Here is a 26,056-nt window from a genome sequence, read left to right as displayed (position 1 = left end):
TATTTGGACCATCCTTCTCTCTGAGATGGGTCCAGATAGATTCTAGCCATGTAAGGAGACTGTCTCAAGGAGCTATACTTGATAAAACTGGAACCACAAAGTCTGTCATACTTATCCTGCGATGGGAAATAGGGCCAGAAAGTGTCTGTTTCCTATGTTTTGCCATGCGCAAAGTGTACTGCCTGTAGCCAGGCTCCCTTGTGATAGAGTGGACAGAGCTGAGAAATTGTATTGTATTACAGCAAAATAAGTATACTCTCTTCTGACTAAGGGTAGGAGTCTGGAAAAAGTACTCATTTCAAGTTTGACATTGTTAGTCTGATTCTACTAATGATACTACTAATGATACTATTTTCTGTCAGTTTGATAGGATTTGGTTAGAATTATGATCATTGTAAATAGCAGTTCACTTGTAGATATCAGATTATGATCTCATTCTTTTTTTTTCTCTTGCATTTGATATATATAAAGGAGGAGAAGTAAATATTTTTAATGTATTAATTGCCTACTAACAGTATCATTCATATTCATTGTAGTATAATCTTAGGTCCCAAAGGACTACTTTCTAACAAAGCATCAGTCTGGTACTTTTAAAGTTCTGGATTTTTCCACTGTTGATTTAAAATGTATTTTATTTTTTTTTAACAGTGAGTGAGAAGTCTGAAGAAGACTCTTTGAACAGGTAGGATTTTATGGATTTTTAAAAACCATATGTTAACTAAGGGAATGCACAGAAAGGAAGCTTAACATTTCTTGAGCGTTCTGCCCTGGGCTGGACACTATACTATGGAATTAACATGTGTTATATAGTCACCGCAATACCTTTGCAAAGTAGCTATGCCCTAATAGCCTACTTTTCATTAATTAGGCAGCTGTGGTTCAGGGAGGTTGATGAGTTGACCCATGATTCCATAGTTAACAAGTGGCTGACCCATGGTTGGAGTGTCATTCTGCCTGGCTCCCAGATCCCTTCTGTTGTCCTTCAACATACACTGCCAAGTTTCTGTGTGGCCCTGGCATCAAGATACAGATACAAATCAGTTCACCTCAGAATGTCAGATCTAGTTGTGTGTTAACTGTGATTTAGAGTTTTCCTAAGAAACCCAAGCATTTGTCTTAATATACTCGACAACTGCAGTGGTAACTAGTACCTTGTTTTTCACAACAAAGACTTTAGGGCACATCATGGTTAGCTATGGCCACAGAAACATAGATCTGACCTAAGGAAAACCTAATCAGGCAAGTGTTTTTAAGTATAATAGTATCTGTTCTTCTTGATATGAATTATTTTCTGTAAGTGAAAAATATCTGTGTATAAACCATGTTATGTTAATTAAATTCAGCATCTATTTAAAAGATATTTCTCAATGATTTCTCTACTCACTGACTTCCCAGTCTGGTTTTCTCTTCAGGCCAGTAACTTGGCCTAGTTGTAGTTTTTTTCTTTTTCATAGAGTCCTTTTTTCTTTCATGACGTTTTAGATTTTTAACTTTCTTCTCTGCCTTTTTTGGAGTTTCTCTCATTGTGTTAGTTTTTTCCACTTTAGCCTGTTACATGTTCTCCATTTTTCTATAGATAGAATGAAGAGCACATAGAATTGTAGGACTTTAAGGAATCTTAGCAATTAAATAATCAGAACACCCACTAGTACTTCAACCTGTGTTTAACATTCTGGCCAACTGGTTGCTCACATGGAGAATTGGAAACTCAGAGAAATTAGAGTGACTTACTTGGATGTGGTAAGTGGTGGAAGTGAGATGTAAATTCAGATTTCTAAGCCTAGTAGGATTGGGTTTAGTAAATGCAGTGAAAGAAGACAGAATAGAATTAGCAGGGAAATCAGGAGGAAAAACACTGGGTTGGGATAGGAATAAGGGTTTTAGAAAAGAGATGGGAGAGATCAGATAGGGGAAAGAGATCAGAATAGAGGGGTTTATGACAAATTAAAGACAAGTTACAAGAAGGAAGGCCACAGGATGTTGGGAGTTTTCTAGAAAGGCAGATTAAAATAAAGGGTTCAAGAGAGTCCTGAAGATGTTCCTGTTCTTTTGTTTGTTTGCTTAAGTTGGAAAACTAGCAAAATTCAAGGTTTCTATAGAAAAGTATTAGAATAATTTAGAAAGATTCTCCTTATTGCAAACAGGACTATGGTATCATCTATCTGAACCCCTACTTACAGAGTGGGGCTTTGATCCCCTCGAGTCGTAGGGGGCTGGAGATTGCTGAACTGTATAGATCTGTGGCCCAAGGCAGGTGTCTCCTCACCTCTGCCCCTTTTCCCAATTAGCTGATAGCCTTCCCATGTAGGAATGGGGTAGGAAATGGGTAGGACTGGCTGTTAAATCAGTAATGGAGGTGGGTAGTTGATAACACGCCTATGTTAGGTATGGATGGCAGAATCCATTTAGCTTGTTTTCCAGGAGCAGGGAAGTCGAGAGCTCTTACTCTTGGTTATTTGAACCCATTCTTGTTTCAAGAGTGTGTGCCTCTGTAGGCTGAAGATTTAAAGCTTGGAGATTATCTTGGAGGCTGCAGAAGGGTAATCTGGGAGTGGGAAGGCTAATGTCATACACATTTGTTCTTTGACATTTGGACATTTAACTTTTAAACATTTCAAGAAATTCCCTGTAGTATTCTAGGGTAAAATGAAGAAATGTTGTCACCTTAGTAAGTTCCTTCCTAAAGAACCTAGATTAGTCCTTTGACGGACATAGTTTAGTCCTTGAACCAAGGACAGACAATGGAGAAGAAACAGTCTGTCTTTCCACCTTGATTCAGGTCATCAGATTTTTTCCAGTTCAGGAGTCAAAAGTTATGTCAGCCATTTATTGGATTTTTAATTCAGGCTTCAGGACTTCTGGTGAAAAATTAACTTCAGGCTTTGCCAGTATATTGGCTGTCACCCTTTGTGGGAACTTAAAGCATATCTCCATTGACTAGTTCATAGATTGGGAGAGGTGAAGACAGAAATAGATACCTGACAGCTTTTCTAAAACAGGCCAAATTTTAATTATATCAAGAATCTTCATTTAATACACAGATAGCTGACCTTTCACTCAGGTTTTTGGTTGGTTTATTAAAGAAATGAAAATTTTTGTTGGCTATTTTTACTCTAAAGGCATTCCAGCAACCCTGGCACTGACGATTCATGGACTATATCAGACGATGAAGACTTCGGTTCTGTTACCAAAGTAAGGTGCTCCTTCATGAAATCAATGTTCCTGCTCTTAAAATTTAGTAGTGGTCTACCTATCGTTGTTTTATGTTTATAATGAAAAATTAGTCAAAGCAAACTATTTTGGTGGAAATATGATATGTTGCATATTTTTTAACTTTAAGTATTGAAGGTGGGGAGCTGGGAAATATGTAGTGATAGAAAAATTATATTGGAGGAAAGTTTACCACAAAAGAGGAGGTAGGAAATTTGATCAGAGATAAGGATTTTTAATATGACTTCTAAATCATACCAGCATGATTTTTATAATACACATGCCTAAATGATTCTTTAGTGGATCCCATTACTTACTGTAATAATCAAGAAATCTTGATGTCTCTCAGTTCCAAAACTATATATTATATAATATATAGTTTTTTTTTCTCCTTGGACTGCTTCTATTTTGGTATCATATTGTTAGGAGAGAGTTTTATTTTGTTTATTTCTAACTTGGTTAGAAATAATATTTATTTGAACTGAAATAATATTACAAAATGTGTAATTTTAGAAATTTAAATTGTCTTTCTCAAAAACTGTATTGCGAAAGGATTCCATTGTGTTTTTTTTTTTTTTTTTTTTACAGATTTAATGTGTTTTATTGATTAAAATATTACATTTGTGCCACTTTCCCTTCCCTCTGCTCCCCTCCACCCGGTGGCCCCCTCCCTCCAGTTGTCCCCCCCTTTTAGATTATGTCCATTAGTTGTGCTTACAGTTCCTCCCAACCTCTCTCCGTCTATTCCATTCCCTCCTACCATGATCCCCAATTCCTATATCATCTCCCTCCCTCTCCCCACTCCCCCTCCCTGTTGGCCTCCCCCCACTATGTTTCCCTTACCCACAGTTCCTTTTCCACTCTCGTTGCCTGTTTCGTTTGCCTTTGTTTCATCTCCCTAGCTTCTGTTTTTTAAACCAGTCCCTTTAACTTCTCATATAACAGTGGTTTGGATCTAATGAACTCTTTCAGTTTTATTTTGTCCTGGAAACACTTTCTCTGTCCTTCTATTCTGAATGACAATTTCGCTGGATAGAGTATTCGTGGTTGTAGGTTTTGGATTTTCATTACTTTGAATATTTCTTGCCAGTCCCTTCTTGTCTGTAGGGTTTCCCTTGAGAAGTCAGCTGATAGTCTAATTGGGACCCCTTTGTACATAATTCTTTTCTTCTCTCTTGCTGCTTTTAAGATTCTCTCTTTATCTTTAATTTTTGACATTTTGATTATAATGTGTCTTGGAGTGGTTCTCCCTGGGTCCAGTCTCTTGGGAACTCTCCTTGCTTCCTGGACCTGCAAGTCTATTCCCTTCCCCAAGTCTGGGAAGTTCTCCTTTATTATATTTTCACTCAATTTTTCAAGTTCTAGTTCATCTTCCTCATTCTCTGGCAAACCAATGATTCTTATGTTGGGCCTTTTATAGCTGTCCCAGAGGTTTCTGATCCTCTCATTGTTGCTTGCCATTTCCTCTCGCTGCATTGGTTGACTGCTTGTTCCTTCTCCATATTCCAGTTTGTTGAAATGGACTCTGGATTCCTCACCATCTGTCTCGTATGTGGTTTTGTTCCTTTCGTTATGAAAGTTTTTCGCTTCTTTCATATCTTTTTCCTGCTCTTTTGTGAATTCTGTAAGCCACCTGATAACAATGGCCCAGAACTGAGCCTCTGACAGGTTTCTTATCTGTTCATCTGTCAGGTTCTCTATCTGCTGTCTGGTGAGTTGTGTCACCGGGATCTCTATATTTGTCTGCCACATTTTGACAGATGCGTTTTGTTTTCCTGGGCCGGCTGTCGGGGGCAGGGGGCAGTGCCTGCGTACGCGTCACAAATCAGCGACCGCCGGCGCCTGCCCGTCCGCGACCTATTTCGCAGCCCTGTGGTGCTTTCTGTGGGGGCGGGGGTCCAAGATGGATTCACACAGTTATTCAGCTAGGAGACCGGGATCCGTCCTCCCGCCCCCCTGGGCCTCACTGTTCAAGGCGATGCTGCGGCTGCTCCCCAGCGCCGGAGTCGGGCACGCCAGGGGCTTGATTGCCTCCAGGATTTTTCGCAGCCCCGCCCCGCCGCTCCGCAAACAGCTTTGCCTTCTTTAACTCTTACCTGCCCAAATGGCACCGCTGGTTTATAACTTCATATGTTGGGCTTCCGTGTAGCTTTATTTTCTGGAATTTCTAGTTATCCTTTGTTTTGAAGTAGTTGTATTCCACTGTAGTTGTAGAGGGAGACCTAGCGTGTCCGTCTAAGCCTCCATCTTGGCCGGAAGTCCGGATTCCATTGTGTTTTAAATCATTCCATTGAGAGTCTTTTAAATTATTTATTTAATTAAAGAATACATGTTTTGCTTAAAATAATAACCAGCTCTAGAAGTAGATTTAGAGATTTATAGCACTTTACCATCTGTAAAGCTCTGGGAAGGGCTTTTCTGATATCGATATGCCATTCCACATCACCTTAATCTACTCATCAGAGTACATCACTTGCTGAAGCAGCCCAGCATAAACAGTGGCTGGGGATGAATGGATCTGGGAACTTTTATTTAGCATAGAGCCCCGTTACCTCTATGTCAGTGGCTTTATACCCTGCCTGTCAGGCCATGTAAGCGATGTACTCAGTCCAGGAGGCGCTGTTTACATTGCTCATGACTATTGCCTGCTAAGTAGTACAGAAAGGAAGTAAGTTATGACTTGTTATAAGCAGAAAAGTATTACTGGCTAGTAGTCTTAGTGAAAACTTTCCAACGTATGGGGATATAGTCTGGGGCTCGTGCTCCTCGTTTGCTTCCACTGTCAGTGAAGAATGTTTTCACTGTAACTTGTACGAGAGACCACTTCCATTGCCATTTGCCTAAAGTATAAAATTTTATTAGAACTTAAAATACAGCAACAATAATAATGTTAGAGTTTATTATGGGCCACATACTTTACATATATTCCCTAATTTAATCTTCCCAACATCCCAGTGAGGTAGATAGCATTATTAACTCCATTTTACAGTTGAAGAAACTGAGACAAGGAAAGTTTAAGTAATTTGCTCAAGGTGACACAGCTAATAACTGCAGGATGTGGAATTCAAACCCAGACATTCTGGCTTCTATGTAGATACTGCCTCTCAGGCTATTCAATGAAACATCATTGTCACCGAAAGCAGCATGTTAACTTTCATGGTCACTAGAATAGACATAGTCATTCACATTTGTGAATATTTAAATTTATAGTGGATATGATGTTTGGAATACAAAAAAATGAATGTTTATCAGAAGGTAATTTTCTATTTTTCCCATTTGACCAGTTTATAAATGTGTATGTTTACCTGATAAAATATAACTTAAAAACATGAATAATATTTGAGTGCTAGAGAATCACTAGGTGACCTTTTCTGTGAAGGACCAGGTAGTCAATATTTTAGGCTCTGTGGGCCATGAGCTCTCTGTTGTCATAACTCATCTCTGCTGTTTTGGCACGAAGTAGCCATAAACAAAATGCAGATGGAAAAGTGTGATTGTTGTCCAATAAAATTTAAGTTACAACAACAGATAGACTTGTACTAGATTATCAGTAATTAAAAGCATTTTTGTTTCTTTATTTTAGTTACAAGAAGCACAGAATCGATATACAGCGGCCATAAGACGTGCTGAGGAGACACAAGACCACAAGCAAAAGTATAGAGCAGCACAGAAAATAACATGAGTATTTATAAAGCAGATGAGCAGTGTAGTATGAGAATTAGATCAGTTATTATAAGAAATAATGTTAAGCTGGATAAATACTTCAGCTTTGAAATATTTTGAAATGCATAATTTCTGTACTTTACCTCTAAATTTTGCTCATTATCTATAAAACAGCTAGACAAATGGCACAATAAATTGTCAATTCATCTGCTTTTCAAATTGTAATATTTTATGTAATTGCACCTTCAGATGTTTATTCAGAAATTACCTAGTATCTTTTAAATCAATATGAAAGAATAATTATTTTAAAATATACATTTTAGGCTTGAAATTGAACATTGCTTTCCCACACTGGGAGTCGAACCCGGGCCGCCTGGGTGAAAACCAGGAATCCTAACCGCTAGACCATGTGGGAAGGCTTGAAATTGAAAACAGCAAGTTAAAAGTTACCATCAAAGAGCAGGCACTCAAAATTGAACAGCTTCAGGGAAGCCTCTTAGGTGCAGATTTGGTAAGTCAATCTGTTAATTTCCATCATACTGGAAAAGGAATTCTTTTATATCTCTAGTAATAGTGTATAAGATATTTTGGGCAATACGAAAAGTCTCACTGATAAAAGTATTTATTGTATTCATATGATAGTACTTGCTACTAGTAATGTAACTCCTGTTTATAAAAGAAGTTGAATTCATAAAATTAATTTTTTATAGTAAGATTTTAATTAAAAAAAGACTGTGATAGTCTAGAAGCAATATTTGACATAGACCACATTTTGTTTATCCATTCATGTATTCAACATTTAGGTTTCTTCAGCTTTTGGCTATTGTTGATAATGCTGTTATAGACATTGGAATACAAATACTTGTTTGAGTTCAGAAATTTGAGTAATGATTTAATCTAGAATTCTGAATTTTTCTTGTAACCTAAATCCTTCAGTGAGATTTTGAGAATGAATTACTTTTAACGTTGTAATATGTTCTCTTCACCAAGTATGAGTCTAGGTCATCATGCAAGTGTTTTTGCAAAAGGAGTGTATTTCTTCCTTTGCTGGATTTAAAAAAAAAAAAAAAAAGATTCCAGTGAAAAAGTAGAAATGGCTGCTCTATCAGGGCCTCACATAGCAACATAGTGCTCCTAGCATTGCAAGCTTAGAGACTATTCACTTATGTTAATCGGCCTTTTAAAGATTAACGATCCAGTCTCAGAAAAGATGGATGTGTAATCCAGGACTCCAATTTATTGATGAATGGTGAAAACCATTACTGTTAACTCTCCTATGTTTTGAACCCTGGCAAGAAGCATATCATTACAGGACCCCAGCACTAGCACCAAATCAAAAAAAATTTTTCTGGCTAACAGCTTTATTGAGATATAATGAACATACCGTACAGTTCACTCATCGGAAGTGTGCAATTCCGTGGCTTTTTGTATATTCAGAGCTATGCAGCCATCATCATAATCAGTTTCAGAACACTCTCATCACCCTAAGAGTAACCCTGTGCCCTTCAGCAACCACCCTGCACCAGTTTCTACTTCCTCACTCTTTCTAGCCTTAAGGAGCCACTACTGTATTCTCTGTCTCTGCAGATTTGTCTATTTCAGGCATTTCATACCAGTGGAATCACACAATACATGGTCCTTGGTGACTGCCTTTTTAATTTAGCATAATGTTTTTAAGGTATCATCAGTACTTCATTTCTGTTTATTGCTAAATAACATTTCATTGTATGGAGTGACCACATTTTTTTTATCTGTTCATCATTTGATGGACCTTTGGATTGTTTTCACTTTTTTACATTGTTAATAATGCTGCTATGAACATTCATGTCCAAGCTTTTATGTGAACCTGTGTTTCCATTCTCTTGGGAATATACTTATAAATGGAATAGCTGGTATAGAGGTATAGCCAGACTGTTTTCCAAAGTGACTTCACCATTTTTATATTTATTTGCAGTGTAGAAGTTTTCCAATTTGTCCACATTCTTGCCAACACTTGTCATTACCTATCTTTTTAGCCATCCTAGTGGGTGTGAAGTGGCATCTTACTGTGGTTTTGACTTGCAGTTTTCTAATGACTAATGATGTTGACCATCTTTTCTTGTGCTTGTTATCCATTTGTATATCTTATTTGAAGAACTGTCTATTCTTCTGCCCATTTTGAATTGGATTGTTTTTTACTATTGAATTGTAAGAGTTTTTTATATATCTCAGATACAAATCCCTTCCTTATTAGATATAGGACTTTCAAATATTTCTTCCACTCAGTAGATTACCTTATCACTTTCTTGATAGTATCCTTTATAGCACACAAGTTTTTGATTATGATGAAGTCCAGTTAATCTACAAATTTTTGTCTTTTGGTTTCACATCTAAGAAAAATATCCAAATCCAGTCATGAAGATATACACCTATGTTTTCCTCTAAGAGTTTTATAGCTTTAGGTTTTACATTTTGAGTTAATTTTTATATATGGTATGAAGTAGCAGTCTAATTTTATTCTTTTGCATGTGGATATTCAGTTTTCCTAGTCGTCGGCAGCCGTCCGTCTCGAGAGACGATGGTGTAGCTTCTCAAGAGTCTATCTGCACCGCCGAGAATGGCTGTGCAGTCCGACCCGGGAGTGACACGGCACCCGTCCCCACCCGCTCCGAACCGACATCGTGCGATGACGCTGGAGCGTCCTCTCCAGTGAAGCTGAAGCTACAGAGCCTGGGCAGGGTGATATGGAGGGTCTGCTGTTGCCCATGCAGCAGACCCCCCCTCTCTTCGCAGCTGAAAGGTCCAAGGGAAAGACGGAGTCAATACAGCTTGGCTTCAGGTGCGCCGCAGGAGTTGCCGGTGTTGACTACAACGTCAAACCGCCTTAGGGACTCTGGCTCCGGATTTTCTGTCGGGGTTTACTCCCTTAGCCTTTCCCCTGAAGAGGTATGCCGCAAGGCAGCGGAGGTTTTTTTGGACTCAGAATTTTCCTTCACTGATGTGCCCTGACTGGAAGATCGAACCAGCGACACTTAGCTCGCAGACCGACGCTCAATCCACTGAGCCAAACCAGTCAGGTATTCTCCAAATACCTGTAAGATATTAATGGTATTCTATGGCCCTGTCAAACCTCTGCATATTCAAATCAAAATGGAAGACTCATCCCTCTCCCTGCAACCAGCTGGAACCCACTTCTCCTTCCTAACTCTATCATCAGCCAGAGCACCACATGTCTTCTTACCTAGAGTAGCATGGTGGTGCCCTCTTTGCTTTCTGTTGTTTCATGAACATTCTGTCAGTGATGCCTGCACATTCTTTCCTGGATTTGTACCTTTATTTTTATCCCTGCCAGTCTTCATCCACTGATCTGACAAACATTTATTGAATATGTACAGTAAGGTCTAAAGGGGATTTCACAATAAGCCCCTAATTGGTTTGCTTCCCTGAAGCCTCCCTCCTCTCCACTTTCCCTGAATCTGCTACTAGAATACCACAATACTTTATCATTGTCACTTTCCTACGTAAGAGTCTCTAAATTCTGCCTAGGTTATTTCTAAAGTATTCTCTCAAGTGTCTTACTCTGCCTAGCTAACTGTACTTCCTGCCGTTGATTTCCTTCCATTGATCCTCACATGTCAAATACAAATTCTTGCCCTTGTCTATCCTATAATATGATGACCTATCCTCATTCTTTTCATTCTTCCTAACTGCACAATCTTCAGGGCTACAGTAAAAACCCAGCCTTTTCTGATCCCTTCCCCAAAGTCACAGCAAAGAGGCCAAGAGTACACAGGCTAGAGGATGAGATACTAGGCTTCCAATCCTGGCTCCCCCACTTTTTAGCTATATGACCTTAAGTAAATTACTTGTTTGTGTCTCACTTTTTTTCTGTATAATTAGAATAATAATAGTAGCTATTTCATTGAAATGTTATGAGGATTAAATAAGAATTCAAACAAAGTACTTAGCATATTATGTGGCATGTTGTAATTGACAAATAACATATAATAACGATGTTTATTATGGTTATTATTGTCTATTTTCCCCTTGATTCTAATATCCCTGAGTTGTCTTTCTTCTTTGACTACCTTAGACATACCTTACATTTTCCTGAATTCTTCACATTGCAGAGCACAACATAGGTACTCAATCAATATTTATTAACTTTGAACATATGCCATATGCTGTTTTAGCAAAATCTGGGAACCAATTTATATCTGGATATATTTAATAGTATGTCATGGAAATGTGACACCCACTGTTCTTTAATGACTTGTCTCTTATCTATGGGATGTATACTGATGCTAACTTAGTCTGTAGTGGTACATGTGATGATAATGTACTTTTACATACAATTCTGGCAGAAGCAGTACTTGAAAAATGTGCCAATTATAAATGCCATTTAAATAAAATTCAACCATAGATTACAATATAATTAAACACGGAGTATTCTTTTATTTTTCAAATGGTTTGCAAACACATATCCTCAAAATAAGTCAAGTGAAGCAAATTCATGCCATCAGTCAAGATTTTATTCATCAGACCTTTATGTTTCATGCTGTGGGTGGAGAATTCTTGCTGGAGGCTAGGCTAGATTATTCCAAAATTAATTTAATCCAAAAAACATTTACCCAGTGGGCTTCCTTATTGAATTTCTGGTGGGAAAGAGTGGGTAGTGATGCCCTGCTTCCCCAGAAACTCTGTTGGAAGGCCTGAACACATAGGAATTTACTTTCACGGAGATTATTTGAACTTGGCTGAAAGTCCAGTGAGGGTGCCTATAGAGAGGCACATGGGCTGAAAACTAAAGAGAAGCAGCATTAAGAATTGCAAAGAACCTGCACCGGGAGTCTTAATATCTACATTCTGAGCCTGGCTCATCTCCTCACTGGCTGAATGCTATTGGGGGAATCTTCTTACCTCTTGGAGTGCCAGTTTTCATAGCTCTAAAACAAAAGTATCCTTATTTGATTTGCTTTAGTCACAGAAATGATGTGAGGCTCTGTGTGGCAATAAATGTGAACATCCTTTATAAAATGTCAAGCATTAGACAAATGTGAGTTGCCATCACTGATATTGTAATGAAGAGGTCAGAAACAGCACGTATATCCTGGCATCCAGGGTATGCAGGAGCCTGCTGGCAAATGGACCCTTAGGGATGGTATGAATGGTAAAGAATAAAATGCTTCTGTTTGAAAGGTTGAGAAAGAAATATGAAGCAGTTGTATTTTACAACTAGAGCTTTAGCCCCTGTGCAATAACCCCTGGAATCTATTTGTATTCAGAGATTTAGGTAGGGAATAAATCTTGTGAAAACTAAACTTGAACTAGGTTCATCAATGACAGAATCCCATCATCATTGGGAAGATGGAGGGTGGGGTTAAGGAGTAGAGGTGGGAGGTTGGGATAGGGTGAGATAAAGGTTAAGGGTGGGGATGGGTGTGCAGATATTCATGACAGAAGGAGAATTACAAGGAGGGGCTGCTGGACCAGGCTCAGAAAGAGGATATGAGAGGCTACGATTGCAGATTGTAAAAAGGTATAGTGGTTGTTGTGTGAACGCCCTCTCCTCTCCCTTTGTCCCCTGAGCCCAGCTATACCCTCTGCCAAAAAAAGAAAAAGAGCTTGACATGATGGATGATCCAAGCAACTCTGCTATGGAGCCATTTCAAAGGGCAGAACTCAGAGGAGGAAGTCTTTCAGTGCATGGGGAGCACTGATGTCCTGAGCAGAGCAGAAATGGGTAGTTGGCTACAGTACAGTCCAATGGCTGGTTCAAGAGCTCACGTGATGTAGTTTTCCCCAGAGCACAACGACTGATACCAAAGGAAGAAGGGGTTCTTGGAAGAGAATCTGATGTCTCAGAATGTGCATGGAGTTCTCTGGCTAGCAGAGTTGTGGGTGTAAGTGATAAGATGACTTCATTTGTAACCACATTTGGGTATATACAATTTGTTCATGTAATCTTGTCAGTTTTATTCTTCCCTATTTCATTCTTGAATCGGTGTGAAATCTAGCCACCCCAAGTCTTTTTTCCCCCAACAAGCTTATTCTCGATGTTCATTTTAACCAAATTTTATACACATTAAAATGTGTTATGTGTCTGTTAAGAGAAAGTGGGGTGGTGTGGGAGAGGTCAGAAGCATATACAGAGTCACACACTTCCAGAAAGACACACAGACACACAGTGATTTGCTGCTGAAATGGCTATGATGATCAAATCACATCATGTAATCAGTGGTTAAAATGAACCCAGAAATCTCACTGATATTATATATCAACTTTGCTCCAAAACCTTAAGTGTACTTAAATGTGTGAGGCCAAGCATCTGGGACACTTCTCAGGGGTTAACAAACTGAACTTTCTTCCTTTTGAGGTTCTCTTTTGCCTCCTTGCTCTCCTCTCACCTAGGTAGGCCCTTTCCAAGTCTGTGACAGAGCTGTGTGCAATTCTCTCTTTTTTTTTTTTTTCCCATCTCAACTCTGCAAATAGAAACTGATTTCATTTTTTCTCATGTATAAAGAAATAGTGCATCTGACTTCACAGGCCAGAAATAAATGATTGGAAAGCATCCATCCAGGCTCTGGGGAAGCCCCTAAAATTATCCTCTACCTTATGGACTGTCCAGATTGTATGTGGGGCTGGGGAAGATGGGGGAAGGAAAGCAGGATTTGGGAAATAACATTTTCTCGGGCCCAGGTGCTGTGAGTGAGTCAGATGGCTGGGTGAGTACCCTGATGCCGGCTCTGATTTTTAGGAGTCCATTTGCTCAGTGCCAGCTTTGAATGTCCAAGCATCTGGGCGGACCCTCTGGGGTCCCTAGTTAATGCAGCTCCCTCTCTCTGCACGTTGTGTGAACTTCCTTTATGTGTGAATGCTGCCTAGATCTAGGGGTTTCTCCTGGCTTACCCCGTGTTGCATCTTTGATTTGGAGTTGCTGTGGGTTTGAATCACAAGGCTTATGCCTTTTCTTTAGAATTTACCAAAACGTCTTATGTACATAATCTTATTAGATGTGAAAAACAATACAAGGTCATTTTACTCTATTTACAGATAAAAAAACAAAGGAGCAAAAAATAAAAATTATTAGCTATTGGAGAACAACTTGGGTCTAAAATCGTTCAACAGCCTTGCAGATAATAAAAGTAATTTATCACCTTTGTCTATATACGCTCTCTTCCTTAATAGAACTAAGAAGACAACAACATAAAAATACCATCAATTGAAATCATCAATATGAAATTCTTTGAAAACCATAAAGTGGTACAAAGAAAGGTAAGGCACCTTACCTCAAATACAGCTTGGAACAACAATGCAGGGTATGCCTAAATACCATACAATAGTGTTATAGTTGAACTTATTCTGTCCCTAGTAAAATAGAGGTCCTTCCCATTTCAAAGGCATTCTCTAAGCCCTTCTTTGCCCTACAAAATTAGCATTAATCCCACTTGCCATCTCTCACCACCCCCATCTCTTCCTTGGGGTTCCTTATATCACTGAATGAAGAGCCCCTGAGCTGTGAACTGTGGCGAATGAATAGATTTGTCTTTACACACAAACCGTTCCTAACGTGTGTATTGCCCAGGATTTTATGTTATAGCATTTCCTGTCTTGCTGGCTAGGAGTATTATCAGTAGAAGAAAATAACTGAAAAATTTCGTGGCACAATGCTTTATGGATTTTGAAGCACTTTGACTGATCTTCATAAACACCCTTTGAAGCATTACCATTCACATATGACAAGTTGAGAAGCTGAGGTTCAGAGAGATAAGGTGAGAGATAAGGAAAGTGATGGAGCCAGGACGTCAGCTCTAGCTCTTTGCACAAGTTTCCCCATTTTTTTCCAGGGCAAGCCAGGTGATCACTGTGATGCCCTCACCAGGGTAAGGAAGCTATTGAGTCTCCTATACATTAGTCATCTCCATAATGACTCCACCACCACCAAGGCAAAGGCGTGGCACCTCCTACTCCCTGTCTCTTTGTTGATATTAAGGGCTGCCCTTATATGATTATCTTCTAGAATTTAATTAAATTTCTACTGTGTCACTTGTCACTTATTATTTATGTGACCATGGCCAAGTTACTTAACTTCTTTAAGCTTCAGTGTCTTCATCTATAAAATGAGGACAATGGTTATTATGGAAATTAAATGAGAAAATATATGTTCACTTGGCCTGGCACGTAATTAACATTAGGTATTATCTTTCTTCTTATTAGTTTTTGTTCACTTTCCACTTCGTGTTTGGGTTGGATTTACATTTTAGCCTGGTTATTCCTGTATTCATTTTTTAGAGTGAGGTGGATATTAAGTGGATGAGTAATGGGAGTCACTGGCCCACACTAAAATGAAATTAGATGCAATAGCACTAGTGGAGATAAAAAGATTAGTTTGATTATTTTTTATGGATAAACAAACCAGTGTTTACTCTTCTGAAGTCTCTTGCCATTACATACTGTGCTATCTGACTACTCATTGAATAAGCATTTATTTAATTCCACTTATGTGTCCTATTCATGTGCTTGCTGCTGTAAGGATTACAACCGAGGACTATTCTGAGCTGAGGTCTGGTATGAAACCTTTATGCCTATTCTGGGGAAAAGATTTTACAGGCTAACTCTTTCTCAGGAATGCTTCCAAGTGCTGTGATAATCATTTAAAATATTTTCCAAAAGGAGCTGGTTTCAGAAGAAATTCTGTTCTTCCAGATTGATGCAATAAATAGGCAGAATAAGTTATCATTTGTGTCTTACCACTTTTCTTGAAGACACAAGCAATGATTGAAAATGGTGAAATGATGGGATTGTGTCTGAGGTCACAACAGATGTAAAACCTTTTGAAAACTATGCCTCTTTATTGGATTTTCTGATTTTGTTTTGTAGTGCCTTAGGCAAATTACTTTGCTCACACGTACAATGCTCCAAATAAAAATATCTCACTGGGCTGTCCTGCAGATTGCATGAAATATGATGTGAAAGCACTTAGCATAGTGCCTGTCACATGGTAGCAAGTATCCAATTAGCAGTGTTTTTCTTCTACACTGATGAATATGCTCCTTGGCTTTTCTAGACCACTGGTTTAAATCAAGTCTTCCTTTGAAGGCCCTCCTCCTGTTATCTGCTTTTATTCTGTTATCCCCTTGAGCATCTCAGTGTTTCTTCAGCTCAGCATGGCTTCACATACATAGCCCGTCAAAGAGCTAACAATGCTATGCTCTGGCCTTTCTGGTTTGCTGGAGCTACTTAATCAGACAAATCATTGTGGCTCTTTTTTGTGCAACTCATTGATGTCCAAAGCAACTAATTAGAGAGAGGAAGTATAGAAAATCAATCTTTACTAGCATTGACATTTCTTCCAACTTAAGCAATTGGTTTGCTTACATTCTTTGTGAAAACCTGTTGAAATCTAAAATTATCCCAGATGGCAACATTAGAGCTTTCTAATAGGTTTTCAGTGTTAGAATAAAGATTATTTGAACATTAAATACACAGTCAGAATTTGGAAGGGATCCAGGATATTACATGAGCATACTAGACAAGTAGTTTGTACTTATGACAGCATTAAAGAAGCTTCAAGAGAAGAATAACTGTTTAAGAATCTTGCCTACTTAGAGGGGAAGAGGATTTTATTAGATATTATCCCTTTGCGCCTCCAGTTCTTGATGTCTTTCTGCTCTGTACTCCAGGAAGCCAACCTGTATGAAACACAGCCACCGGGGTCTCTTGGCCTTGGCTTCTAATTGTATTTGGCCAGTGGGGAACATTGGTCAGAGACTGAAGGGAGTGTAGATTGTGAGGGCAAGACATTTAGCACTCCAGCTCCCTCTTTGCAAGGTCACCTTGAGCTGGCTGTGTCCCCTCTGACTAAGTCATAGCTCCTATAAAGTTCTTTCCACACAGCCTGTCTCTCTCCTGCTTCCTGCAACTCTCCCTTCTTTTGCTACTTTAGTGGGGGTAACTGGGCATGTTACTAGCCTCAAGGTATTGTAGATGCCTTGTGGTTTTTCTTACAGCCTTCTTGCATCTTTGTAAATAGTCAGATTTTATTGAACTTTCCTTAAATTACCCAATTTGAATATGTCATCTGTTTCCTACTAGAAGCCTAAATGAACTTATTCTTTCACTGGGATAGTGAGGGTCATAGGTCCTCTCTTGTAGTGTTAGCAGAATCAAGTGACAGATGTCAGAAAAGCAACTCACGCAGTACCTGGTATATACCCCTTAATGTTGGCTCTCTTTCCCTCAGTTCATGGGTTCTTGTCAGATTAGATATGGGGAGAGGCTAAGACAAAATTAAATGAGATTGGAGGAACATGCTGGGTGTAAAACCGGGATAAGGCTAAAAAGTAAGAGGTGAATATATAGAATGTGAAAGAGAAACAATTTTACCGCAAAGCATAACACATAAGCCCTGAATAGGTGGCTCAGCTGGTTGGAGCACTGTCCCACACACCCAAAGGTTGAGGGTTCAATCCCCAGTTGAGTCATGTTTGGAAGGCAACTAATCGCTGTTTCTCTTACATTGATTTCTCTCTCTCTCTCTCTCTCTCTCTCTCTCTCTCTCTCTCTCTCTCTCTCTTTCCCCCTCTCAAATCAAGAAACATATCCTTAGGTGAGGATTTATAAAATAAAAGTGTACCACATCAGCAGAGAAGAGTGCTATTGAGAAGACTGCCTAGCAAAAGGGCAGACCAGATCTTGACCTTGCCAGAGCCAACCAACTCTAAAAAATGACCCCTATCATGGGCCAAGTATGGGCCATGATGGGTCAGCTTACTAAAGCCACCATCTTTCCTGCTGCAGCAAATAGAATTTTTGAAAAGGGCAATTATCATCATCACAATAGCCACGTTAATGACACAATGGCCTCATTAATGGGGAAAAAGAAAAAGAAGTGTAGAATATTTCTTTAAAATGCATATGTGTTAATTAAAGAATCCAATGTCATTTAGAAATCAAGCTACATGGGTGGCATAGTTTAATCAACCAGATTGGGATAATATCATTTGCATTTTTCAGCAATTACATATTGATATGCCCCCAATGATCTGGTTGAGAATCAGCATTCAGATATAAAGTTGATTGATTCTAGGGATTATTAGGTCAATAATTAACTCTATATTGCTGATTCAAATTGAGATCTAAAGAGCCACTAAGTCAAAAATTTTAGGTAATCAACAGCAGTTCCATGGAAAACTAGCTTTTCCATCCTTTGTTCTTCCAGACCTGTCATTCTGAGTGATTTTTTTAGCTCCCTAGGGGGAGCTCTAACTTAGGTGTCCCTGGGTGGAACTCTATATAAGTGTTCAATTTGGTCTTAAACATCTTTATAAAGGAATTTGTGCTTCCTTCATTCAGTAAAATGTGAAGTGCTTATCCTTCCCTTTCCTCCACCATTCTCTATTCCCAGAAGAAACCACTTCTAACCATGTAACATAATATACATATTAACTGATAGTTTATATGTGATTATACTTTTTAAACGCATATTACTCAACAAACTGATTCATTTAAATTTAAATATGATTAGCATTCTCATACAGATATTTTCAGACACTTTTGCTAATGTTCTTACAGGAAAGAAGAAGTGAGAATGAGGGATCATGTAGAACATTCACAGGGAGTTATGATTGGCCTAACTGGTCTCCAGAAGTCATAGCAACTTATAGTCCAGCCAATAGTGTACATGACTGTTCATTTCTCCACACTTTTTCCCAACTGTATTTTATAATTTAATCTAATAAGTGAATATAATTGATCTTTGACACATTGAATTATAGTATAAAGAGTGCTTTCCCAAAAGGCAACTGAACTGGGCAGAGACCACACATACATTACATATTTTAAAATTTTAATAGAATGTTCTCACCCTTATCTAACATAAGATTTATAAATTTTTTACCTTTTCTTACAATAGTGCTTCTATGTGCCTTCATTTTGAACATAGGGTATATGAGAACAAGTTTTACTTCTCTTGATTCCCTTTCTTATAAATTAAGTGTTCAGGGGAGGTTATATTCTAGTTGCTACAAGCATGAAAAGTCCTGTTATTAGACTAAGAAATACTTGGTATTCTCTGCCTTCTCCAGTACATTTTCTGAGTACCTACCTTTCTAAAATTGGTCTCTAGCAGGTTGTGATATGAGTGGGTCCTGGATGAAAAAAATGTAACTTCTATCACAAACTAAAATTTTATAGAAATAACTTGGAAACATCATGGATAAGTCAAATGAGTGTTCAAGACCATATTTACCCCTTTCTAAGTTCTTGAGTTAGGACTCATTGTTGTCACTCAGGTTTTGTGTGAACTTGGACAAATTCAGGTTCCACTTATTTTATTTGTTCTGTTTCGCCCTCTGCTGGTTGTTCAGAAGAAGAATAGGAATGATTAGAACTACTGTCTCTGACCCTGTGAGTTTTTTTCTTGTTTGTTTTTGTTTTGGAAAATCAAAATTCCAGTTGAATTCCCTAATTCTAAAAACATTAAAAGAAGCCCTGGGAGTTTTATTTGACTAATTTGAATTACTGTGTTTGGAGATAAGGCATGGGGGTGGAAGAAAACCACCTTGACCTCTTTTTATATAGGTCTTACTGTTTAGTTCTTCAAGTATAAATTTTCTCAGGCGTATAATTGTAGATTCCCCTGGCTGGTTTGGCTCAGTGGATTGAGCGTCGGCCTGCAAGCTAAGTGTTGCTGGTTCGATCTTCCAGTCAGGGCACATCAGAGAAGGAAAACTCTGACCCCAAAAAACCTCCGCTGCCTTGCGGCATACCTCTTCAGGGGAAAGGCTAAGGGAGTAAACCCCGACAGAAAATCCGGAGCCGGAGTCCCTAAGGCGGTTTGACGTTGTAGTCAACACCGGCAACTCCTGCGGCGCACCTGAAGCCAAGCTGTATTGACTCCGTCTTTCCCTTGGACCCTTCAGCTGCGAAGAGAGGGGGGGGTCTTCTGCATGGGCAACAGCAGACCCTCCATATCACCCTGCCCAGGCTCTGTAGCTTCAGCTCCACTGGAGAGGACACTCCAGCGTCATCACAAGATGTCGATTCAACACGGGAGGAGACAGATACCGTGTCACCCCCGAGTCGGACTGCACAGCCATTCTCGGCGGTGCAGATAGACTCTTAAGAAGCTACACCATCGTCTCTCGAGACGGACGGCTGCCGCCGCCGCCGCCGCCGACGACGACGATAATTGTAGCTACATTATAAATTTAAGGAGTTATATTTACATGAATATATACATGTCCTGGAACCCTGCCAATCTGGAACCCAGAGCTGAAATCATCCTGAAAGACTGAAAAAATAAAATAAAACACCACAGAAGTAGATACCTTCTGCTTATTACCATACCCATTAATGCAACAAAATCTAGACAAATGCTTTCAGAGCCTTAGAAGGCTCTCTTTTACTTCCAAGTTCTATGCATTACCTGCTCTAGAAAATCCTCAAAGCTTGGGGGCATTATAATAACAATTTATTTAAGAACCAATTGCCTCAAGCATCTGGTTTGCCTGGGAGATGTACACAGGACAGCAAAGGACAAGTAAGGAGGTGAGAGTCTGTCACCAGCCTCCGCTCTTCACAGATAGTGTTCCTCTCTGTCTGGCTCCCTTTTGCTTTTCTGGTAACAGCACCACCATACCTTTGGGAAGCTGCCCTTTCTCCTCCACATGACCCAAACTTGGCCTCTTCTTCTCTGGGATTTTACCTGTTAATGCTGGGAGAGAGCATCTATCTCCTTCTAGGGTCACAAACTTGGGGTTGTAGAAGTTTGGACTGTCCATGATGCTCTCCTCCCCCTACCCCTACCCTACTTTATGGCAGGCCCCAGGACAGCAAACATGGAGAGAAGTAGGTGGAACTGAAATATATTTGGAAGTAGAATCTGCTGAAGGGTTTAAGTGGAGGCAAGAGATTGGCAAAAGGGGCAAGTCAAAAATAATTTCTCCATTTTTAATTTTGGTTCCCGCTTGAATGTGTTGTCATTGTTCATGTAGGGAGAGAATGAGGGATAGGATTGGAGATGGAAGCAGAACTTTGAGGTGACAAGCATCAGGTCTGTCTGGACATAAGGATTTAGAGAGAACCGTGGGATAGCCAAGTGGAGATGTTATGTTGTGCAGTTGGATATGTCAGTTTGGAGCTAGGGGGAGAGATTTGAGCTATCAATATTAATTTGGGAGACATGGCATATGAATTGTATGTGAAGATATTAAAGTGGATGAAAATATTTAGAGATAGAAGACACTGAAGAGAAGAAGGCTCAGGACCATGTTTTGAGGAGGATCAAATTTTAATGATTGGGTAGAGAAGGAGAACTTAGCAAAGGAGACTTAAAAGGAGAGGTTAGTAACATAGGAGAAAAAGTAGAATGAGAGTAAATGATCACAGAACTGGAGAGAAGAGTCTGAAAAGAGGACAGTGGTCAACTAAGTCAGAAGCACCGAGAATAAATTAGATCAGAGACATAGTCATTGGGTTTGGCAATACAAAGAACATTAGTGAAGCATTTTCAGTAGAATAATGAGCATGAAAACAAGCTCAGAACAGGCTGAAAAGGAATAGTGGTGACCAGCAATGTAGATAACATTGTCAGCTCATGAGAAACTCCCTACCTGCACCCCCTTACCCTCACACACACACAAATACACCGCTGTACAAATACATATGCGGGGCAAAAACCTGGAATTATCTTCTGGAGGGCAGGCCTCTGGTAGTATAGGCTTCCCCCACTGGGTTAGTGTTCTAGGAACCCTAGAACCAGTGCACCAGCTGGCATTGTTGTGAGAGGCTGCGTTCAGTTTCAGTGAATTTTTTTCAAGACTCTTTCATCGTGTTTGCCCATTTCATGATGGGTGATTTATGAGCACACCTGCCCACACCACACTGAATGTTCGGCAGTTTCTGACAAAAAAATGGCATGATCCCCATGCCTCACCCTCCCTAGTCACCTGATCTCACCAGCAACATTTTTTTTGTTTCCCAGGATAAAAAATAATCCTCAGAAAGAAATGTTTTGCAGATATGGAAGAGGTGAAACAAAAAATGGCAGAAGCAATAAAAGGCATCAAAATTGGTGAGTTCAAAAACTGTTCTGAGCAGTGGAGAAAACATCTTGATATGTGTATTGTATGAAATGGAGAGTACTTTGAAGGTGACTGAATTTTAAGCATGTAAGAATAAATACACAATCTTTAGTAAATAAATTCAGTTTTTTGCCCCCCCCATAGCCATGTCTGATAAAGAATTTAAAAAATATTTGAGAGACCTTCATTGTATTTGTTAGAAAATTTTATTCCTTGGGTATTTGACTCCTAAACCATAGGACCTCAGAATCACAATATTGATGGTATAAAATATTATATATATAGTAGAGAATAAAATATTAGATATAAAAGTGGAGGGTCTACTCTCACTTTCACTTCTTAATAATCCAATTCATATAAGTTGATTATTCAGTGCACACATTTTTTAGGGTGGTTTTGTTCTATAAAGTCACTAGTAATGCTGAATTAGTTAATACTGAATGTCAAAGGGAAATACAGAGCTATGTTCCTGCGTGCTTCTGGTCACAGCGTTTTTGTCAACAATAACACCACACACTTGGAAAACAAGGCAGTCTCATCGGCACAGACAACTGGCTCTTTCACAATTTTTTTCAGATACAACACCTAGCAAGCATATTTAAATTCTTCCACAGCCTCCCAGTCACCCACAACTTTCACATTCTTCATGCTGATTGCCTTTTGAAATGTGTGAGCCAGCACTAGCTGAGAAGAGTTTAACGTTTTCCTGACCCTGGGTAACATGACCATAAATTTCTTTGGCTTTCAGCCTCACAACAGTGGTGTCCACCATGGTTTTTTCCTTTTGTTTTAATCAGTTTTCATCTCTGAACCCAGAGATTTTGCTCCTATTCCATGGGTTTGTCACACACTATGGATGCTTCATTAGCACTTTTAGAGTGGCCTGGCATCCAGATCAGTGCATTTTTTCTTCCTTTCTGTGGATGTGCCATATTGTTGATTCCCTAGAGGGGACACACAGGCAGAGCACTGGAACTCGGGCCTGAATGAAGCTCATTTAACACACGTGCTCTCTCTGTAAGGCACATCACAGCCTTCTTGCATTTAGGAACACTAGACAGCACTTCAGTGCCATGCTTGGGAGCTACTTCAAACGGTGACATCACCAACAAGATGCACAGAAATGTGAAATACATGGCACTACATAGGCCATGAGAAAGGACATTGTTCAGTACGAGAGCTGAAACAGAAGGCAGAGTGACGACTTATTCAGCTTCGGGTGGTAACACGTACACAGGGCAACTCAGTTTCACTGCTCTTTGCATGTCCTCATACGCCTGCAAATTTCCTGTCAGTATCACTATGTGGTTACAAATAGATTTTAGTGAGTTGGCAAATTTGTAAATATAAAATCCACAAATGCTGAGGATTGACTGGATTCCAGATTGGGAAGATCAGTGATTTATTTTGTTCAGGCTGCTGTAACAAAACACCATAGACTGGGTGGCTTAAACAGCAAACATTTTTTCACAATTCTGGAGGCCGGCAAGTCTGAGATCAAAGTGCCAGCAGAGGTGGGGTGTTTTTAGGCGGGCTTCTTCACTCATAGACTGCCCCTTTCTGCTGTGTCCTCACATGGCAGAAGGATCAAGGGAGCTCTTGAGGTTTTCTGTTAAAAGGGCACTAATCCCAATCATAAGGGCTCTACCATTATGATCTAATCACCTCCCAAAGGCCACATCTCCTAGTATCATCACAATGGGGATTAAGTTTCAATAAATTAATTGTGAGGAATACAAACATTTCGTCTATGGAAACCAGCAGCATACATTGATTGTTAGCTCCAAGTCTTTACCAAAATCTTGTTGCGAGGCTGTGACATTACATCAGTCCTCATCCATCTGCTGTGAGCATCCTAGGCAGACCCATCTGCAATCCTGATTAAAAATCTTACCATCAGCTAACTGGCCATAATCGTCGGCAGCCGTCCGTCTCGAGAGACGATGGTGTAGCTTCTTAAGAGTCTATCTGCACAGCCGAGAATGGCTGTGCAGTCCGACTCGGGAGTGACACGGTATCTGTCTCCTCCCGTGTTGAGTCGACATCTTGCGATGACGCTGGAGTGTCCTCTCCAGTGAAGCTGAAGCTACAGAGCCTGGGCAGGGTGATATGGAGGGTCTGCTGTTGCCCATGCAGCAGACCCCCCCTCTCTTCGCAGCTGAAGGGTCCAAGGGAAAGACGGAGTCAATACAGCTTGGCTTCAGGTGCACCGCAGGAGTTGCCAGTGTTGACTACAACGTCAAACCGCCTGAGGGACTCCGGCTCCGGATTTTCTGTCGGGGTTTACTCCCCTAGCCTTTCCCCTGAAGAGGTATGCCGCAAGGCAGTGGAGGTTTTTTGGAGTCAGAATTTTCCTTCACTGATGTGCCCTGACTGGAAGATCGAACCAGCGACACTTAGCTCGCAGGCCGACGCTCAATCCACTGAGCCAAACCAGCCAGGGGAAACTGGCCATAATAAATGCCCCATAAGGCCATACATGTTTGGAGACTGAAGCAGCGGTGGACAGGAGTGGGTCTGCTGGGAGTATAAGCCCCCTATTCATGCAATTCGTGTCGACAGGACCTGCTCGGTGTGGATTAGGTGTCTGATCTTTCCACCTGATAATGGGGTGCTTCTGGGCACCTTAGATGTGTGGAGAAGTGAATTAGAGAACTACTGTTTTGTCATGGGTAACTTAGTTTCATGGTCACCTCCTGACCCATGGGAAAGGCATTCTGCTTTTGTCAGGGTTCAACAGCAAGCCAAGAACTATTTTTCCAAAGCAGAAATCCTTACTAACATAATGGCATAACATTGCTCTCACCTCATCTCCAATCACAGTTAGCTTCAGGGTCCATATAGGCTTCTGTCATTCTGGGCCTTCCTCAGAGATGGGGTTCACACAGCGTATGTGCTGCAGAACGACACCAAAAGTGATAAACACCCCTGCTATGGTCTGAAGGTTTGTATACTTCTCAAATTTCCATATTGAAATCCTAACTCCCCAAGATGATGGAGTCAGGAGGTGGGGCCTTTGAGAGGTGCTTAAATCATGAGGGCAAAGCTCTCATGAATGAGATCATTGTCCTTAAAACAGAGACCCCAGAGAGCCCATTGGCCCTTCTGCAATGTGAGGACATAGCCAAAGGTGCTGGCTATAAACAGGAAGAGGGTCCTCACCACAGTAGAACCATGCTGGCGCCTTGATCTTCTTCATCTTGGACTCCCAGCCTCCAGAACTGTGAGAAACAGATTTCTGTTGTTTATAAGCTACCCAGTCCCTGGCATTTTGTTACAGCAGCCCAAACGGACTAAGGCGGTAGCCTCTAACATTCACAAAGTCCCATCAGGTGTTGTGCCTTTTTTTTTAATGGTGGGGGGGCGGTCCGTGTTTTTATGGGATTCCTTCCCACACTTTAGCAGGCATATATCTTACTTGGGCATCCAAGGAACTGCCTGGTTCTAGTCCATCCGGTCCTAGTCTATTCTGTACAATCCTTATAATCCTATACACATGTCATCAAAGTAATGGACAAGTAGATGTTGTATAGATACTAAAAATATCAAATTCCCAGAAACGCCCTTGAATGATGCAATGAGGAAATGAGGTTAGAGATTGAAAATGTCCCGACGTCTCTGCTAGGTGGGAGCATTACTGTTTCTTGTTTTCTCTGCTTAGTGAATCAAAGGGGGGAAAAGCATTTTCTAGATTAACAGCAGCATACCAGGTGCCTGGGCTGGTGCTGACTTGCTACAGTAAAGACATCCTATCCAGAAGAGCAGCTCTAATGAGAGTCACTGACTAATTAGGCTCAGGAAAATCCACTGTCATCTTCCAAGGCCTCTCTCTTTGGCAAAGGCTCCACAGCTGAATTTAATGGAGATTTAACAGAAATAACACCTTTTTGTGTTTCAAAACTTTGAATAAGGCATCAATTTCTACAATTGTTCAGCGATGTGCTCTTACTGGTTTTTGTTTATGGTTTTAGCAGGTGGGAAAGAACTCGGCAGGCTTTCAGTTGACCCTTCCTACCATGACTGTCCTTCCTGCACAGGGAGAAATGTGGGGGTTCTGCCACTTACCCAAGGCAGGAATAGTGTGGCATTAAAAAGGTAGGAAAGCAGTGCTTCATGAA

The 26,056-nt window shown here is 40.1% G+C and overlaps 2 long non-coding RNA genes and 1 other non-coding gene across 6 annotated transcripts in view; 2 read left to right on the top strand and 1 right to left on the bottom strand.

Annotated features, from left to right (window-relative positions):
* The first annotated feature begins 624 nt into the window (after positions 1 to 624).
* On the top strand, positions 625 to 9,597 carry LOC150019578 (uncharacterized). The gene is made up of 5 exons (XR_016509267.1): positions 625 to 682; positions 3,120 to 3,192; positions 6,794 to 6,864; positions 7,197 to 7,384; positions 9,393 to 9,597. It is a non-coding gene; the product is annotated as an uncharacterized LOC150019578 (long non-coding RNA).
* TRNAE-UUC (transfer RNA glutamic acid (anticodon UUC)) lies at positions 7,217 to 7,288 on the bottom strand. Its single transcript has one exon. It is a non-coding gene; the product is annotated as a tRNA-Glu (tRNA).
* Positions 9,598 to 14,070: 4,473 nt separating the features above from the next.
* The window catches only part of LOC150019577 (uncharacterized), a 44,041-nt gene continuing 32,055 nt past the window's right edge, over positions 14,071 to 26,056 (top strand). For 3 of the 4 annotated variants that reach the window (XR_016509065.1, XR_016509066.1, XR_016509063.1), the window contains exons 1-2: positions 14,689 to 14,735; positions 21,839 to 21,928. This is a non-coding gene — a long non-coding RNA (uncharacterized LOC150019577). Of the gene's footprint in view, positions 14,128 to 14,688; positions 14,736 to 21,838; positions 21,929 to 26,056 lie in introns of those variants that run through there. The other variant, XR_016509064.1, reaches the window with a different exon arrangement.

The sequence above is a fragment of the Furipterus horrens genome, unplaced genomic scaffold, assembly GCF_987537825.1.
Source record: "Furipterus horrens unplaced genomic scaffold, mFurHor1.1.pri manual_scaffold_2, whole genome shotgun sequence".
NCBI classification, from domain to species: Eukaryota; Metazoa; Chordata; class Mammalia; order Chiroptera; family Furipteridae; genus Furipterus; species Furipterus horrens.
Note: the sequence above shows the minus strand (reverse complement) of the source record. Positions and strands in the feature narration are given on the sequence as shown.